The sequence below is a fragment of the Pyxicephalus adspersus genome, chromosome 9 (genome assembly GCF_032062135.1).
Source record: "Pyxicephalus adspersus chromosome 9, UCB_Pads_2.0, whole genome shotgun sequence".
NCBI lineage: Eukaryota > Metazoa > Chordata > Amphibia > Anura > Pyxicephalidae > Pyxicephalus > Pyxicephalus adspersus.
Genome location: NC_092866.1, coordinates 43,294,454 through 43,315,126, shown reverse-complemented (window position 1 = coordinate 43,315,126; position 20,673 = coordinate 43,294,454).

Sequence of the window (20,673 nt, the reverse complement as noted above, 5' to 3'; positions counted from 1 at the left end):
TTGTAAACATTTTACCTTTATGGCTGCCAAAAGTGTTCTTTGCACAGCAACACCTAAGCATTAGTCTAATCTCTACTTGTTGCTGAAACTGAAGAAAGCTGTCTAGTTACTGTATGGTGTTGTCATTTTCTCTCATTATAGATTTAGTTTTTGTTTAATATTTAAGGGAACAGTAGCTTATAGCATTCAGATAGATGTTATTTTTCATTGGTATGACTGATAAAAGTGGGCAAAAAACTTGAATTATATTTTGCTGCCTTTTTTCTCGTATTAGATGAATGGTTCTCAACCAGATTTTCTCTAGAGGTTATTTGAGCAATTTGTGCTTCTCATGTCAGTTTAACTGATACCAGTTATCCTGTAAGGGTGACATTCTTCCCACTGACCACTATACTAATTTACTCTGACCCTTTGCATATAGTAAATATAGCAGGGGTTCCTTGAAGACATGAAAGTTATTTCACAAGCGTTCCCCCATGGTAAACGGTTTGGCAAAGGTGGTATGTAACTAATGACCCCTGTATTATATTGTATTCTTTACTGCAACATACCAACCCTGGATTGATCAAATTTTCCTTGGCATAAATTGCCATTTTGAAATCTTTGGTAGAATATCTGTGAAATGATTCAATGTCTTTTATGGATGCAGAACTGTTTCCAAAAATCTAAAGATACTCTTCCTGAGGTATATTACTTTGAAGTAAAGTGTTATTTGTTTGTCCTTTTTTTTGTGTGTGTGTGTGCCTTAATGTCATATAGGATGTGACCCCCACCAATGCCTTCGTTCAGCCCACTGGGCATATGATATTCTAATTCTGGTCATTTTGTTTGGATGGCTTACCTTGTGATAACCAAAGGGAAATTTAAATTTATTTTATGTAAATGGAATTTTTTGTTGTGTTTTTTTTTACATTGTTGTGTATATTTTGGAGAGCTGTGAATAACAATAAGCATGATTCACTTTAGAATTCAATTCACCCTGCAACACTGATCTTTGTTCTTAATATATCAGTTTTCCCATCTATTGAGGGGCATTGATGTGCCATGTTGTAGTCAGTAGTGTATGTACTGGCCCACTCAGTTTATTTTGCTTTCTTCCCTCTTCATAGATTTCAGGTATACTGAAGTCCATGTTTCTTCACTTTACAGAAGGTTATCCAAATAAGGACTTTAGCTTGTTTCCAGAGTTAGCTTGACTGCACACTAGAAAAATGTGCAAACCTTTGCAGTTGTTTTCTCGTTACTTTATGATTTGCTCATAATTGCAAGAACCCTGAAGAGTCTTCAGTAAATGATGATCTGTTGTGCACTATGCAATTTCTGTGATTTATTACGGTAATTCGGGGAGCTGGAATGATGAGAACAATTACTTTAAAAGTTAAAAGTATGGAACCTCTCCTTAAGATCTTGCAGAGTTCTCTTAATTCAGCCACACTCCAAATAGCAGCTTTTTGATCTCTTTTGATTGGGCACGGTCTTGATGAAGTAAACGCTATTCATAATGAAGCGGGTTTTGACATGAACTTACTCTTCTGTGTCTTGTCTGTATTGTCCCTGCATATCAAAATGTATATTCTGTGCTTTTATGAGCCCAAGCATGCAACTAGTCGCCCTTATTCGTGTACACAAGATGAAAGAACAGTATTAGTTTTATAGACATATCTGTATTAAGAATTAAATGCTGAGTTAATCGGTTGACTGCAGCTGAGTGAGCTTAGCTGAGTGCCTCAAACATCACTTTCATTTGCATTTCTTTTGTCTTTTAAAGGAAAGCTAATCATATTTTTAAGACAGAGGTAAGCTAGGTGATCATTTACAAATGAAGTCATTCTTGGTAACCAGTTTACACTGCATTCTGATAAGATTCTGAAGGTTACACTTCACCTCCCTGAATATATCTTCTTTCTCTTTTTCTACCTTGCACCCACTGTGTATGTTAGGTATGGTCATGTGCAGTATGCTAGTTGTATTCGATAACTGCAACTGTTGGGCAGAAGTAATATTTAACAATGTTGTAAAAGATGGACAAATCGGTCAGGTATTGGGAGTTGTATTCTATCCAAAAGGGAAAAATTTTACTTGGTTGCTGTGGGGTTGGAATTGGTTGAAATGTACCGATTTACACAAAATATTAATTGTATAGGAGTGATAGTATGGGGTCTGATTTTAAAATTGAGAATTCAAGGTCCATAAGTTTAATGGCGGTAATTGATTCATCTCAAAACAATGTCTGCCAATATTCCCCTGAGAACGCTGTGAAAATCAAACAAAAGGTGTTGTCTGCCCCTCACAAATCCCATTCAGATAGTTCATGGAAAATGTATAGTAAAGGAAAATCCCCTCTGAACAACTGCACATCGCCCTAATATTGTACCCAGAGCCAGATTACTCTCAAGGTTTATGCTCTACTTATATTCTCCTACCAAGGGAAGTGTTTTATCATGATTCGGGACTGGTCAGCTCATGGCAAGGGGGATTGCTGCATGTCAAACAAGCTGCCTCAGTAAGCACCGGATAAAAGTGCAGTGAAAATTCACCCGGCAGAAAAAATTCTGCTTGTTTAAAAATTTTAAATTTACTAAACACCAGTTAAACATAGTTAACATAAACTGATGAGCTGGAGTTAGTTGAAGATTTTACACACTGACTCTTTTAACTTTTACTTTAACTTTCCCACCACCACCTTTCACACTCCTGCCAGGAGCATTGAAAATACCTGAAATTCCTGGCTATGGGCTACCATGTATTTCACTCAATGGGACAATACTGAGCCAAATGGCAGGCATACATTGCTGTCATAAAGGACAGTCCATAGTACTATGTAAGCAACATTTTGATTAACTCATGAATTGCATGTTCTCTCACGCTCTCAGTAGATTAACAGAGTGGCAGGTAGCAACACAAACCTTATTATATTTTACTGTTAGTGATGAATAGATTGAATTCGACCCCTGCTTGCTTTTGTCCAAAACATAAAGTTCACTTTAAAAGGAACCTCTCATATGAAATCTTGACAAGCTTCAGGTATGTCATCCTTGCTTTTATAACAGTCATAAACCACAAAAAAGCAAGTAGCCAATAAAATGTCAGAAGCCCCAATACACATGTAGTTATCAGTATGTAACTTGTAGCCCAATGAAAGCCGGAGGAGAGGGTTGTGATGGCTCTCCCTCCTGTAAGTTAGCATTGTCAGATCGAATTTCTTCTATCTGGATGGGCACCAATACAAAATAATTGTGTTACAGGAGATCAGCGATTTTGTACGAGAACATCATTTCCATATGCAGAAATTGAAACAAGAATTTTTAGAACAGCTTTACCAATAGATACTGTAAGACGATTCTGATTGTATTAGATGTGGCCAATTCTAAGTCTGCAGCAGTCATTGGTGCCAATTACTTTCTGTGCACGCTGATGGAGCTAGAAAAGTGCTTTGGCACATGACACACAAAATATGTTTGTGCAGGAGGTTGGCTTGCGTTTCCAATTTTTAAATATAACTTCTATGCCCAAAACCTCATCCATGTATTATTTCCCTGTGAGTCTCCTACAAGCATAACGACTTTCAAGACATAAGACTATTGTGTGGATTTGTATAGTTTTCATATTATTCTATCTGTTCATACCACGTTTATAGTCTGGATCAGCTACTCCACTTGTACAGCCGAGTCTACTGTGTACTATGAGGTGTTTTGTGTTGCCTATATGTAATTGTAACATACTGTTATAATACCTTGCTGCACCTTTTATTTCCCGATATTGTATATTAATTCTTATCATGCTGTCAATGTCTGTCATTTTAATTAGCAAACTAAATAAATGCATCATAACACTCTGTACATTCCATTTATTATGTTGTATATAAAGGAGGTTCTGATTTGCAGTTCTGTTTATTGTGATCTCTTAAGCTAGGTACACACGTGCAATAATTGTTAGAAAACGAACGACTAACGATTATTTTGAACGATCGTATTGTGCACAATTCTGTACATGCTGTAACGATACGATTGTTCAAATATAATCCACCAATAATGTACACACGCTAGATACGATCGTTTGAACAATGCAGGAAGTGACTTGTAAAGGGCAAAGTGTACTGCAGAACCATCCACGATCACTGAACGACCGTACACACAATAGATTGCAAACAATCGCCCCCCCAATCAGATCCGCCGGGACGGTCGTTCATTTCCAGCGTCAATCCTCATTCATCTGCGATGTGCACTTTTTTTGTTAACGATTATCAGACGAAGTCGTTAGTCATTCGTTTCAAACGATAATTATTGCACGTATGTACGCAGCTTAATTTACAGATGAGTTGGTGTGGTCAGACAGCAGATAAGAATAGAAGAAAACTGCTTGATTGTCTCTGTTTACAATCGCTTCCTACTCAGGGACACAGATATTGCAACAAAAGCTCATTTGTTCCATTGACTTGGGAAAGGTTAATACATCTGTCATGTTTTTATTGCTTTCTGTATCCTTTCCCAGGGGCATCAGCACTTCTTTCTTGTCCATGTGTCACCAGGAAGTGAGGACATCATAAAAACCAAGCAAAGGCTCTCAACAATTTTTTTTTTTCAGGTCAGTAGATTATTGAAATTATTAAAGGCATGATGTCAGCATGGGGGCTAGGCAAATAAATGCAGCTAGAATGTACGAACTATTAGATCAGCAGTAGTATCATATGTGTTTCTTCATAAAAGTATTCCAGTCAAAAATGAACATATTTCAATTTAAACTGATATGGGAAAAACAAGCTGGTAAATTTTCTGCGGGAGATAGTCAAGTATAGCGGGTAAATATCGGTACGTGTGTGCAGTGCATACATTTTTTTTAAGCTGGTTGGGAAGAAATTGCAGGTGGGTGGCAGTCCCTGTATTGTGACCCAAATCTTTAGTAACCACCTAAAAACAGCTGTAAATATATATATATATATATATATATATATATATATATATATATATATATATATAGATACACACACACCCTCCCCAATCCTACAACAAATGTCACCTTTGTCAGCATCACCCTTAGACATCACATAAAGCAGAAATGTAAAAAAAAACTTCTTTATTTAAAAGAAAAGAAAAAAAATGAAACAAATTGTTGACAGATTACACCGGCAGATTGTTGGTTCACTGAAGTTGTTATACATATGGTCATACATATGTGCAAATTTGCAAGAGCTAGACATCCAGTGCTCAAGATAGCCATTGTTTAGAGTCATTGTTTAAAGTGCACTTGTATGTTTTATAGCTTAATCTACAAAAGAGGGGCGTTACAATAATTATCATTGTCAGTCATTTGTTTTAATATAAATGTAAGACCAATGTTACAGCTGTTCAGTTTTCCAAGAGACAAATCTCAACATAGTAATTCACAATTTACACTGACCTCCCTACTGTTCTTTTTCAGCAGTATCGGAGCAGACCTAGCTTAATTCCAAGTTCCATGTCTACCTCACCTGTCCATACTTACTCTTTTATAGCGTAAGCTTTAATACTACATTACAGGTGCACTTATAAACAAATACTTTTCTTGAGGTTTTATTTTAACTGCGTTATTTGGGGACAGTAAACATCAACTTTAATTGTCATTCGGAAGCATACTGGATCCTTCATCATTTTCAATCAAAAGGTCCCTTGCCTTCCTTTCCACAGAGCTGGTGGCGTATTCGGTGGCATTACAAACACAACAATAAAACTGGACTTCATAATCTAAACATTTCTCATCCTGCTGCTTCTTGTTAAGACAGACTAGGCCATTGGATACACTGCATTCTTGTTCATAATACAATTCATCAAGAGGAATATAGGGAAACCTTTCTAATCTGCAGTGAATTTTCTCAGGGACATCACAGACAGGATAACCTTGTTCTCTCATGGTAACAATATTCTCAAATTCTCCTCCATTAGGACCTGGAGTTGGCGTGTGAGAGTTAAACCATTGTGTCCAGAAACATTGACGATTTTCACACTGGTTTGTTGGAATCACTGCAAAAGAGAAAGGGTTAATGACTTTGAGATTTGTCAATAATATACACATAGAAGGTATACTGAAGGAAAAGTGCTTGTCAATACGTTAGATTCTGTTAGAGATAGTGATATGACCTTTTAAAGTGCTGCAAAACATGGTGTAATATAAATACTGTGCAAAAATAAGTTAGGGAAACATTAATGAAAACTGGAGAAGTTCTAAAAATGCTTTATGTTGCCAGCTTTCATGTGGATGTAGTGTGTTCAGATATTTTTGTCACTGACCTATAATAAATTTACAGATCTGGGGTTCGAATTCACTAAACTTTGAATGCTGTATGCTTGTTGCTCGTTACTGTTCCAAGGTATTGACACTGACAGCCAGGCAACTAGCATTTACAGTAGAAAATGATCTACTCAATCCCCCATAGTTCTTTTAAAGCAGCTTTGATTTAAATCAATGCAGACCTCAACTCCAACAATAAGAAAGATAGGAGAATAGTTAGTTGAATTAAGTCCAATGCAGATAACAGATTAACTATTGAAACATTAATTTTAGGTGACTAATATAAGTCATAGGGTGCTACAGCCCAGCCAGGTGTTTTAATTTCAAATAAATCATGTAAATAATGAAGCCTTGTTTTAGTTTTTTATTGCTGTATATCTATTAGGAAGGAATTGAAATTCACTCAATGGCAACACAAACAAAACTAAAACACAATTCTAGAATGGGAGGGTGTAAAAACCTCTGACAATGTTATCATTGATTTATATGCCTTTCTCTCCCTCATTTCTTGTATGGGGGTCATAGGGACAGAAAATGATTCCTGTATAAGCGTTACAAAAAAAATATTCCACACAAAAGAAACATCTGGAGCAAAGCTTTACAAAATAACTGTATGGCTTGTTATGGCGCTCACAGATTTTCTTGGAAGAAGATCCCTCCACAGCCAAGCACAAGTTTTTATTTTCTCTATAAAGGCAAAACAGGCTTAATCTCTGTTGTGTTAAGTTAAGGGAAAAGTCCATCATTCATTCTAAAATAAAAATCCCTATTTTGTCTCAATGGTCATTCTAAAAGTGCTTCACCAAATATTGCCATACCTTTCCTTTTTCATATGTTCTGCTGTATTTTAGAACTTACAAACAAATAAGACTTTCTCGCTTTAGTGGCTGCACACCCTACAGTTTGGAGAATATTCTTTACAATGGTTAACTACTATGCTGTGTGAAGACTGAACTGAACAGATATTGTTAACTTTGCACATATTATATAGACAGCCTGTTTCTAGTAAGATTAAAGCTTACCTTTGGTCACAGTAGGGATAACGGTGGTCTTCAGTGGCTTTTCCTCACAAGTGCAACACAACAGCTGCACCTCAAAGTCTATGCATGTGTCCTTGTTGTCCTTGTTAAGACACACAAGTCCTCTGTTGGGGTCACACTGAAGTTTGTACATTAGTTCTTTGAAAGGAATATAAGGGAATCGTGCAGAGCGACATGTAATGGCTTTGGGTGCTTTGCATACGTCATAACCATGAGCCCTGATATTTTCAAGAGTCTCCCAGTCTCCATCATCTGCATGGTCTGTGGGGTGATCGACATTAAACCATTGTGTCCATTGGCAGGAGGGTTTACAGGTGCTAGGGGTTGACACTGCAAGATAAAACAGAAAAAACTACATGGTTATTTAAAGGGCTGTGGTTGTACAATTGTAAGAATGACATAAGATAATGAAATTGGAGAAAGAATAACAACAGAGTTTGATCACCAAGAATCACAAAAATCATCCATGGTGGCACTTTGGGTAAGGCTAAATAGATGATTAAATTGTCTTTGCTTTGTTAGCAACAAAAATTGCCTATAAGCCAGGAACATTCCAATCTATGAAGTTACATGTAGGGTCAATGAATGGTGCAGTTTCCAAGATATTTTTCAAAATATTTGAAATATTTTTTCCTTGGTGGCAAAGGCTTGATTTTTTAAAGCTCTTCAAGACTGGCGTGAGATTGGGTGACGTTTCCTCCTAAAAGAAATAATCTCACTGCGCATGACCAACATTGGGCATGGGCAGAAGGAGAAGCTGAAAGCCTCCTGGGATATGTGACATATGGATTTCCCATTCAGGCATAAAAATGTATCTTCTAACGTATCATTATATTAGTATCATTGATGTTAATGGGCAACCAACACGTTCTCTTTGTTTGGTTTAGCCCAAACACCTCTTTGCATCATGAAGGTAAATTACTTGGATTTAATTCAATTATGTAAAATCTTGCAAACATTTACTATTGCCAGTGACTAACATTGCGTGATCCAATGGGTTATAAAATGTTGCCTACTGCTCTAGCAAAAGTAAAAATGTTATAGTAGGTTGGCATAATAGATTAGAGCATTTGGCCAGATTCTTTGAAGCTGTTTAGTAGCCTTACCTAGCTATGGCCTATAATGCAGAACAAATGAAATATTTCCTTTCGTTCGCTGGGAGTAAAAACAGAAAAATATCCTATTGTATGAAGAAATATTTTCCAAGATTTAGACAATGATTTATTAAAGCTCTCCAAATCTGGAGAGAATGCCCTTTCAAGGTGAACCTGTGTGATTCAGCAAACCTGGAATGGATTTCCTAAAGTAATTTGCTATTTTTTAGCAAATGAATGAAATCCTGGACCAGATTCATTCTGAGTTTTTTGGATCACCTAGGTTCACAGATTAAACTGTATCCCCTCCAGTCTTGGAGAGCTTTCATACATCATGCTCAATATGTATTACCTTCAAAAAAGCCCAATATTGCAATAAAATCGTTCTTACCTGGTACAGAGAAGACCTGGATGAAGCAGCTAAACAGGAGTATGAGTTTCAGATGCATGGTGATACCTCTGTCTGTCCAGGTAATGCTGTACGGGGCAGATACAACCTGGCTCCTTATAAATAGGGGAAAATCTTTTGTGCATGGGCTGCTCCCTAGACAGGGCAGTTCCACAGCAAACAATGCTGATGCCTCTATTTATAAACAAAGCAATCATTAAAATATAGATTTTTTTTCACTAGATATAGAAACCAGAACTTCTAGCCACCCTTGCATGGCCCGATGTTTGCATGTCATTTACTGCTCCAAGCATATCTTTTATCATCCAGACATAGACTGTCATTGTAAATAATAGTTATTGTGTTGAAGGCTAACTATCAATTTCTAAATCAGTTTGGAGTGTTCTCTTTTTAAAGGTTATTTTAGATTCTCTGTAGGTTGTGATTAGTTATAATAGCCCAAGCCAAATATGCATGAATGCTGCTTTGGGTTTTTTTTTGTCAGAAAAAGCAGAAGTGTACCAGAAAATAGTATCAGAAAAAGCAAAGGTGTTTTACTATAAAGCAAATATAGGAGTTAAGTAAATATAGTAAATCTAGCTTTATGAAAACTTAGTTCTGTACTCATTCAGTTGAGAGTGCGACACATTGTGGTGCGCTAATATTAGTAATGGTCATTTCAGGCTTGAGGATGGCCACTGTTATACCACAGACTCAGCCGCACTTCCAATCAAAATACAATATACTGTAGGGTTCTTTATCCTGTTCTGGTGGATCATGTTAAAGCAGACCATTTATTTTAGAGGTGCATTGAGGTTCCCATACCAGTAAATAAAACCACAATGGGCCTGATTTATTAAAGCGCTCCAAGGTTGGAGAGGATACACTTTCATCAATGAAGCATGACTTTCATCAGGAGGGGATACACTTTCATCAGCAAACCTGGAATGGATTTTCTAAACATCATTAGCTATTTGTTAGCAAATGTTTTCAATTCTGGAGCAGATCTATTCCAGGTTTGCTGGATTGCCCAGCTTCACTGATAAAAGTGTATCCTCTCCAGCCGCGGAAAGCTTTAAAAAATCATAGCCAATGCATCAATGTGCATAATGTACACTGTATGCCATATGTTACCCCAACACAACAGTGTGAAGCAAGCCTTGTTGAAACTACCCTCTTTAAATTACCTGTAATTACAAATGGGTCACATACAATTCACATCTACAGAATAGTAATGTCTCTAGCTGTCTGTAAACTTCATTCTTAGCCCATGGTGATATGTTAATGGAAGGTCACTATGGGCTTGTTTTATTAAATCTCCCCAAGACTGGAGAAGATAGACCACCATGGGTCAACCTGGTGAAACAACAAACCTGGAATGGATTTCTAATCATTTGCTATTATCTGGCAAATGTTTGCAATCCTGAACCAGATCCATTGCATGTTTTCTGGATCACCCAGGTTCTCCCATGATAGTCTATCTTCTCCAGTCTTAGAGAGCTTTAAAAAATCAGGCCCTATGTGTACCATGAATGAAAAAATGAATATCCCCAAATAGGAGGTTTCCTTTATATTACCCCCATCTAATGCGTGTATATGGAAGCCCTAACAATCTTTTGTACAAATAACAGAAGCTCGCTCATCGTCCACAATCACAGACACTATTCCCTTCTTATCACTGTTTTCTCACAAATTTTGCACTTTGTTGTTTATATGCAAAAAACAGTGCAGTTTTGGTTTTATCCCAAAGGCTTGGTATGATTGTGGTAACATTATTCTACCATCAGTCTGCTTAACTCATTGATTATATTATTTATTTTTCACTGTGTACTTTTTATTATTATTACAGTATTTATATAGTGCCGACATATTATGCAGCTCTGTACAAAGTCCACAGTCATGTTACTAGCTGTCCCACAGAGCGGCTCACAATCTAATGCCCCTACCATAGTCATATGTCATTACCACAATATAAGGTCAATTTTTGGGGAAAGCCAAATAACCTAACTGCATGTTTTTGGAATGTAGGAGGAAACCCACACAGACACAGAGAGAATCTGTAAACTCCATTCATGTCCTGGCTGAGATTCAAACCTGGGACCTAGCGCTGCAAAGGCCAGACTGCTAACCACTGAGCCACCGTGCCACCACTGTTACTTTATTAATCACAATAAAAAGCATGGGACTGTTTTAAACACTGCCATTATGAATGAAATAAAACCTAACCAAAGTAGTTTTTGTCAGTGAGATTTTAATAAATTAATTCATTAAGTTAATGCTTTTTTGATGTTTGAGCTTAAAATGATCCCGTCAGGGTTTTATTGTGGCCTATGCTGGGAAGAGTGACTGGTGCCCTCTAATTGGAGTTAGGAGGTATTAGACAATCTTTGGCTAAATTTTTCTTCTTACCGGTATTTATCAGTCAAATTTTTTTAGAATGGAACATGAACAGTAATGACAGCCTGACCTAGGAAGTATTTCTGAAATTCCAGCCCTGTCCAGTATTATCCAAAGCATGCATGAATGTATATGTATTACAGATACCACAACTATGCTTCATAGAATGTAATCTTACATTTGAAAAATGTCATTTAGTCTGGGATTATCTTGTAGAAGACTGAAAGTTAACATGGCTGCTAGTTTGTTCTTTTACAAAAGGAGAGGTTCTATGTAGTCATGTAAGTATGCAGCTGAAGGCCAAACCTAGGGAACCATTGTTGCAACCTCACTATAAATGGTTCTTATGCTAGTCATCATTGCCAGCAATCATTGGGGCCTAAACTTTGTTTGCCTTTTTTTTAAATGTCTACAAGAATCCACCAGTACTGCTTGCAAAGTTTTGATTCATTAGCTTTACAGGTATTTAATTTTGTATTTGGGGTCATGCAAACATCATTCACAGTACTACTGGTGCACCAGATTGGTATGAACTATTATTTCCTATACATACATTTTCCTTACATATTGCAAACATATTATTTGATGCTTTACAAAGTGCCATTCACTTTTCTTTTTCTGCCGCTAAATGTCTTTATAATCCACTCTTTTTAAAGGGACACACATTGTTCTACGGAAGGCAGAATAAGATTAGGGTTATGGAAGCCCCAAGCTCCATATTGGATTTTGAAATAATATCAGACTGCATGTGCAACATTTAAAGATTCAGCCCTTTAATCTTTATTCTTCTGAATATCCTGTTAATGCCACTAGATCTTTAATATTAGGGTATGTATTTGGCCTGGGTGTAGACAAATCTCTTTCCAGATTATGCAATTGATTCACCCTTAAAGGAGTGGCCCAGCACAGGGCTTCTGAGAGGTGGACAAACTTTCTGTATGACCAAAGTTGATAGAGGAACAATGCAATTTTATCTAAAACACTAATTATATCCCCGGGACAATAGCAGGTGGGGGTGTATGGTGAATGTGGTGAATGGTGAATACCCCATGATGCCTTCTAGATATCCTCTGGTATTGTTCTATATCAATACTTAGTGGCTGTGTTCTGGCTATTGTAATTCTTCTTTGCTAGGATCATTTGGCAAACACTTGTACAGTAATAAAGTCTGGACTAAATTTGCATCTAAACTAAAGTTTCAGGTGTGTTCTTATGAATGTAATTATCAAACATCAAACACTGAGCTCTTCAAAGGGAATTGTTGTTTCACTCTGTAAAGCTTTACAATCTATTGTCTTTAATGAGGGTTCAGGAATGTGGGAATGAAATGTTGAAAACCAAAGAAAACGTATTCAATTGTTTGAACTTTATACCTTGGTATACATTAGGTATTGGTCACCTAAAAAAGGATGGATTGGGTAAAAATTTTTTATCTGACCACTAACCATATTGGAAGTTAGTTTGGATCAGTTAGAAAATTGTTTCCATTTGCTTTTGCTTTATTCAGATATCACTCTCACATTGTTGCCTCCTGTTTTTCCACAGTTACAGAAACTAAAGTAATAACATTTGATTGTAAATACACTTTAATGTCATAATGTGTAGAAAGAAACCACTCAGATTACTTAATATTTAATTATGTAGTTAATATCTGTTGTTAGCAATGATAAAAATCCACCTGGAATCTACTTCCCATCCCTATCAATGTGATTTACCAGTGGTATCAAGATGGAAGCTAGGGTTTACCTGTTACCCCTATGTCACATACCCCTTCCTCATAGATTGGATCTGGGGTCCTTCAGTCTGTAAGAAGTGAATATATTGCAGTCAATCCTTGGTATCCAGCATGAGAGTTATTTTCAGCTTTTATTAAGATAAAGTAGTCCTGAAATCCAGCCCTGGGGCCACCACTTCTGATGGATTCACTTTGGTGTCTTCCACGCTCCCCCAATGACATTGTTGCACCTGTACAGCCCACGTCAGATACCTAAATGATGGCTATACACATGTCAAAATTATGAATTCATGTGAATATTTAACATTGAAAAAAATCTATTACAAAATAGACCAATCCTGATCAATGTTTGGTCGATATATTGATTGAAAATAAATTGGGAATTCTCTTTCTTTATCTAGTTGATCCCACTCTTTGTAGCTTTTCGTACATTAGATTGTCAGAGCAGGGTAAGGGGGGAGAATAGATTGGTAAAAGAACAGGACTGGTCCATGGGTACAAAATAAAGATGGCAGCTTTTAGGCCTTCAAGTAATACAATAAGCATGCTTGTGCCTTAGATTGACTTTAAAGAATTTGTAAAAAGAGTCCACAATGAGAAAACAATACACTGAGCAGCTGCCGTGGCTGAAATTTCTACTTTGGTTCACAGTGATATTTCATTACTTTTTCTGCATGCTGGTGGTATCACAGGCAAGTTTGGACTTTTTTGCTATGGTATCCTAAAATAAAGTTGTGACCCTGTATAACCTTTTCTACCTATACACATCTCAAGTTTGATTCAGTGTAGGAATTAATTTATATCTTGTGGCCTGCATTCTGCTTATGACGAGCCCCCTCAAACTGGCTATAAAAAAGAGATTGGTCTCAAACTTCTGCATTTTATTTCAACTGATAACTGAATATTTTCTGTTTTTTATAACTTTTCATAGTCTTTGATCTTTGGTAATATTCAGGAATTTCGCACTGATGATATATGTCTAAAGATTTTGAGCCCAGAGGCGGTGAATCTTTTTACACATTTACAGGATTATTTTAATCTGTGAATTGGAGTGGAAAGCTGTTCTCTTCTCTGGATATACTCACATATTCTTCCAACTGTTTATGTCTGGTAAAATGATGATGATGAGAGGTGTGTGGGGACTTCTATTTAATGTTTGACACAAATGATTGACAAAGTAAATCTAAACATACCGTATTTTTTGCCGTATAAGACGCACTTTTTCTTCCCCAAAACTGGGGGGGGGGGAAGTTGGTGCGTCCTATACGACAAATGTGTTATAAAATAATTAAAATAAGATACTCACCTGATACCCGATCCTGCGTGTGTCTGCGTGTGGCAGCAGCGTGTCTCCTCCTGGCTGCAGTGAAAGAAGCCGGCACAGCGCCCCCTGCTGTTCCCTGTCCTAACTGCCGTACAGTGGGAAAAAAAGCACAGAGTGATCAGAAGGGGAATTTGAATGACACAGAGTGATCAGAAGGGGAATTTGAATGACACATGAGTGATCAGAAGGGGAATTTGAATGACACATGAGTGATCAGAAGGGGAATACCGGTATGAATGGCACATGAGTGATCAGAAGGGGAATATTCTTTCAGAATCTTTTTTTTCTAGATTTTCCTCCTTTAAAATTGGGTGCGTCTTATATTCCGGAGCTTCTTATACGGCGAAAAATACGGTATTCTCTGTACTCTCTGTACTAATGAAAAAATACTTATATTAATATACCTAAATTTGTAGAGTGCATTGTTTGCATAGCTTTGCGTATTGAAAAGAGATTTTAAGCATAGGGAACAGATTGGAATGACATATATGTAATATTTGCTATATAGTCAGTAGTTTTCACCTATGTTTACCACAGTCAATAAACTCCTTTTTGTTGAAAGATTCTCCTTTAAAAAAAATACTTTTTTATAGGGTGGCTTTTTGATGTTTTTTTAAATTTATGTTTCCCTAATGTAAAGGTAAGGACTGGAAGACCTCTAAGAACAAAACTGAAATGAAAATAAATGCAGCTACAACATCTTGGAACTAGTAAACTGCAATACATTTAAGAGTGGATTTCTATGTGTTTGCAGATGACACCAAACTATGTAATGGAATTAACTCCATACAGGATGTCTATAATCTACAAGCAAACCTGGATGTACTGTTTGATTGGCAGCCAAGTGGCAAATGACATTTAATATATATAAATGTAAAGTTATGCACTTGGGAGCTAACAACATGCATGCTTCATACTGTCTAGGGGGAATACATTTGGGAGAGTCAGGAATAAAAAAGGATCTGGGGGTTCTGGTAGATCATAGACCTAATTACAGCATGCAATGCCAAGCTGCAATATCTAAAGCTAGCAAAGTGATTTCTTGTATTAAAAGAGGAATAGACTGCAGAGATACTGGGTATTAAGGCTTTAAAGTAAATATAACAGTGACTGTTGATCCAGGGAACATCCGATTGCCTCATGGTATCAGAAAGGATTTTTTCCCCCGTTGAAGCAAATTGTACCAGGGTTTTTTTTGCCTTTCTCTTGACCAACTATGTCTTATAGGGTTTTATATCTGGAATATGTTTATTTCCCTAGAGGTTGAACTTTAACATCTATGTTGATTTATTCTATAGAAAAATTGTCAAATGATATCTCATGAATGCTTTTTAATGAAAATTAAATGATGTTCTTTTAATAGATTATGTGTAAAGAATAATGAAAATAATGAAAATAATGAAATAATGAAAATAGTAGAAAATCTAACTATGGATATGGCACAGCTACCCCCGAAATTGATAATTTTTTAAATGGCATTGCTTGCTTTTATATTAGCGCTGATTCTGTATTGTTTACTTTATAGGAGTTATGTATAGCTTTAATGATAGATTTAGAGGTTGGGCTAGATTAATGATTAATAAAAAGTTTGCATTAAAGAAGTGATGTACTATAAATTATGCTAAAGATCAGAGAAACTGGCAAAAATATGCAAGCTCGAGGTTTACAAAAGTTTTTATTTCCTGTATGGTTGGTCGGTAATGTCTTCTATAAGAAAAATATTGGCTGTACCACACATTTGCCACATCTGTGATATCTAGCTTGAATATTCATTGAATCTAACTACATCAAATTCTGGAGTTCATCTAGAGATAACAAGCTCAGATTATACACCATGCAGCTATTAGTAAGATGTGCTAATAGTTTCAAACATTTCTTATAGCTTCATTAAACATATGAGCTCATCTCCCTATAATATCCATCTCTATATTTTATTTATATTCAGGAGGAATAGGCCTATTCATTCCTAAACCCATATTATACCTAGTACTGGTGTACCTTATAATGGACTATTATAAATAATAACCCATGATGATGTCCCCTATCTTCTGTTTTGTATTTTGTGTGCTTGTTCTAGGGCAGCACTTGTTCTAGGGCAGCACGGTGGCTCAGTGGTTAGCATTCTGGCCTTTTGCAGTGCTGGGTCTCAAATCTCACTGAGAAAAACTACTCTGGTTAAGTTTTATTTCATTCATAATGGCAGCAATTAAAATAGTCCCATGCTATAACAGTAAGAGTGGGCAGCATGGTGGCTCAGTGGTTAGCAGTCTGGCCTTTGCAGTGCTAGGTCCCACGTTTGAATCTCGGCCATGACACTATCTGAATGGAGTTTACAGGTTCTCTCTGTGACTGCGTGGGTTTCCTCTGGGTACCCCGGTTTTTTCCCACATTTCAGAAACGTGCAGTTAGGTTAATTGGCTTTCCCCAAGAATTGACCTTAGACTGTATTGAAGACATATGGCTATGGTAGGGACATTAGATTGTGAGCCCCTTGGAGGGACAGCTAGTGACATGACTGTGGACTTTGTACAGCACTGTGTAATATATCGGTGCTATATAAATACTGTAATAATAATAAAAAGTACCCACTGAAGTACGTAGGTTCCACCCATGTTTGCGTGGGTGTTCTCCGGTTTTCTTCCACATTCCAAAAACATGCAGTTAGGTTATTCACTGACCTCATACAATGTTAATGACATATAACCAAGGTAGGGACATTAGATTGTGAGCCCCTTTGAGGGACAGCTAGTGATATGACTATGAATTTACTGTGTAACAATATTATCTAATTTTTGCTTAATATTTCAAAAATAAAGTTTTATACAGATACATAATAATAATATTTAATATTAATAAACAGGATTTATGTAGTGCCAACATATTACACAGCGCTGTACATTTACATATGAGACTTATTGAAGGACTATGTTAAACAGCATACACATGTTCTTTCCTGAGGGTTTCCAACCAGAAAGAGTGACAAATGAACCAACGTGTGTAACGAGAGATGTACACACAGTGCTGTTTATACTATGGAGAGAAAAGGGGGAAGAACGCGCAACCAGCACACTGCTGTGATTTTTCTATTGACTTGTATTGCGGTCATTTGTTGTTTATGGATCCGTCAGGATTTGAGTTAAGAAGAAAAGGGAGAGCAAAATTGCCAACAGCATTTAATGCTGAATTTTTGTCTTAGTCAAGCTAAGAATAAGAGTGAGACTTGATAATAGCTCAGTATTTATCATGTTACATTAAGGCTGCTAGTTGCACTCTGGTATGTAACCTCTACCAAGGTGCATCATAAATCCTTCTTTTTCACTAGATACACATAAAAACATGCAGTTAGGTTAATAAGCTTCCCCCCCAAAATTGTCCATAGACTGTGTTAAAGACATATGATTATAGTAAGGACATAGGATTGTGAGCCCCTTTGAGGGACAGCTAGTGATATGACAATGGATTTGTACAGCGCTGCGTAATATGTTGGCGCTATATACATACTGTGTAATAATAATTTAAATAACCTAAGGATCAGTGAAATTTGTCAGTTTCCCTATGTTTTTTGTGTGAAATCAGAACATATAATATGTTGCCATATCCATTTAATTGCATTTGGTACTTCAAGTTAAAGTTTTTTTTTTGGGTCATATATATACATTTTTGTTTGCTTTTTGTCAAAGAAAAACCCCAAAAAACATCAAATATAAGTACACACAAAAAGTGATAGAAAACAAAGTATACCTACAAAGAAATGTATAATATCTGAAATGTAAATATTTTTTATTAAATGTATTTTTATTAAAAAAGTGAAACATAAAACTATTACAGACAATACAAAGAATGTACATATTATTACACAAAAAAAGAGACAAAAGGAAGTAAAAAAAAAGTCCAAGTTCAATAACAATAGGAATACACAACAGTGGGAGCTCGATAAGATCCGGCAATCCAATTGTGCGGGAGGAAAGATAATTGTACAAAAGGCATAGTTCAAATATACTTATATAATGTGCAGGATCGGTGCTATACGATCGTTCATATATATCGTGCAGGAACGTTCGTCGTTCGTTTTCCGACGATAATAATTGGAAGTGTGTACGTAGCTTTAGGTATAGCTTTAATGATAGATTTAGAGGTTGGGCTAGATTAATGATTAATAAAAACTTTGCATTAAAGAAGTGATGTACTATAAATTATGCTAAAGATCAGAGAAACTGGCAAAAATATGCAAGCTCAAGGTTTACAAAAGTATTTATTTCCTGTATGGTTGATCGATAATGTCTTCTATAAGAAAAATATTGGCTGTACCACACATCTGTGATATCTAGCTTGAATATTCATTGAACCTAACTACATCAAATGCTGGGGTTCATCTAGAGATAACAAGCTCAGATTATACATCCTGCAGCCATTAGTAAAATGTGCTAATAGTTTAAAACATTTCTTATGGCTTGATTAAACATATGAGCTCATCTCCCTATAATATCCATCTCTATATTTTATTTATCTTCAGGAAGAATAGGCTTATTCATTCCTAAACCCATGGTATACCTAGTACTGATGTACCGTATATTGGACTAATATAAATTATAACGCATGTTGATGTCCCCTGTCTTCTGTTTTGTATTTGTGTGCTTGTTCTAGTACAGCACGGTGGCTCAGTGGTTAGCACTCCGGCCTTTTGCAGTGCTGGGTCTCAGGTTTGAAGCTTGGCCAGGACACTATCTGCATGGAGTTTGCAGATTCTCCCCGTGTTTGCATGGGTTTCCTCCCACATTGCAGAAACATGCTGTTAGGTAATTGGCTTTCCCCAAGAATTGACTTTGGACTGTATTGAAGACATATGACTATGGTAGGGACATTAGATTGTGAGCTCCTTGGAGGGACAGCTAGTGACATGACTGTGGACTTTGTACAGCGCTGCGTAATATATCAGTGCTATATAAATACTGTAATAATAATAAAAAGTACCCAGTGAAGTAGGTAGGTTCTACCCATGTTTGCGTGCGTGTTCTCTGGTTTTCTTCCACATTCTAAAAACATGCAGTTAGGTTTTTCACTTCCTCCCATATTGACCTTATACAATGTTAATGACATATAACCATGGTAGGGACATTAGATTGTGAGCCCCTTTGAGGGACAGCTAGTGATATGACTATGAATTTGTACAGCGCTGCGTAATATGATAATGCTATATAAATACGGTGTAACAATATTATCTAATTTTTGCTTAATATTTCAAAAATAAAGTTTTATACAGATACATATTATTAATATTAAATATTAATAAACAGGTTTTATGTAGTGCCAACATATTACACAGCGCTGTACATTTACATATGAGACTTATTGAAGGACTATGTTAAACAGCATACACATGTTCTTTCCTGAGGGTTTCCAACCAGAAAGAGTGACAAATGAACCAACGAGAGATGTACACACAATGCTGTTTATTCTATGGAGAGAAGAGGGGGTAGAACGCGCAAGCAGCACACTGCTGTGATTTTTCTATTGACTTGTATTGCGGTCATTTGTTGTTTATGGATCCGTCAGGATTTGAGTTAAGAAGAAAAGGGAGAGCAAAATTGCCAACAGCATTTAATGCTGAATTTTTGTCTTAGTCAAGCTAAGAATAAGAGTGAGACTTGATAATAGCTCAGTATTTATCATGTTACATTAAGGCTGCTAGTTGCACTCTGGTATGTAACCTCTACCAAGGTGCATCATAAATCCTTCTTTTTCACTAGATACACATAAAAACATGCAGTTAGGTTAATAAGCTTCCCCCCCAAAATTGTCCATAGACTGTGTTAAAGACATATGATTATAGTAAGGACATAGGATTGTGAGCCCCTTTGAGGGACAGCTAGTGATATGACAATGGATTTGTACAGCGCTGCGTAATATGTTGGCGCTATATACATACTGTGTAATAATAATTTAAATAACCTAAGGATCAGTGAAATTTGTCAGTTTCCCTATGTTTTTTGTGTGAAATCAGAACATATAATATGTTGCCATATCCATTTAATTGCATTTGGTACTTCAAGTTAAAGTTTTTTTTTTGGGTCATATATATACATTTTTGTTTGCTTTTTGTCAAAGAAAAACCCCAAAAAACATCAAATATAAGTACACACAAAAAGTGATAGAAAACAAAGTATACCTACAAAGAAATGTATAATATCTGAAATGTAAATATTTTTTATTAAATGTATTTTTATTACAAAAGTGAAACATAAAACTATTACAGACAATACAAAGAATGTACATATTAATACAAGAAAAAAGAGACAAAGGGAAATAAAAAAAGTCCAAGTTCAATAACAATAGGAATACACAACAGTGGGAGCTCGATAAGATCCGGCAATCCAATTGTGCGGGAGGAAAGATAATTGTACAAAAGGCATAGTTCAAATATACTTATATAA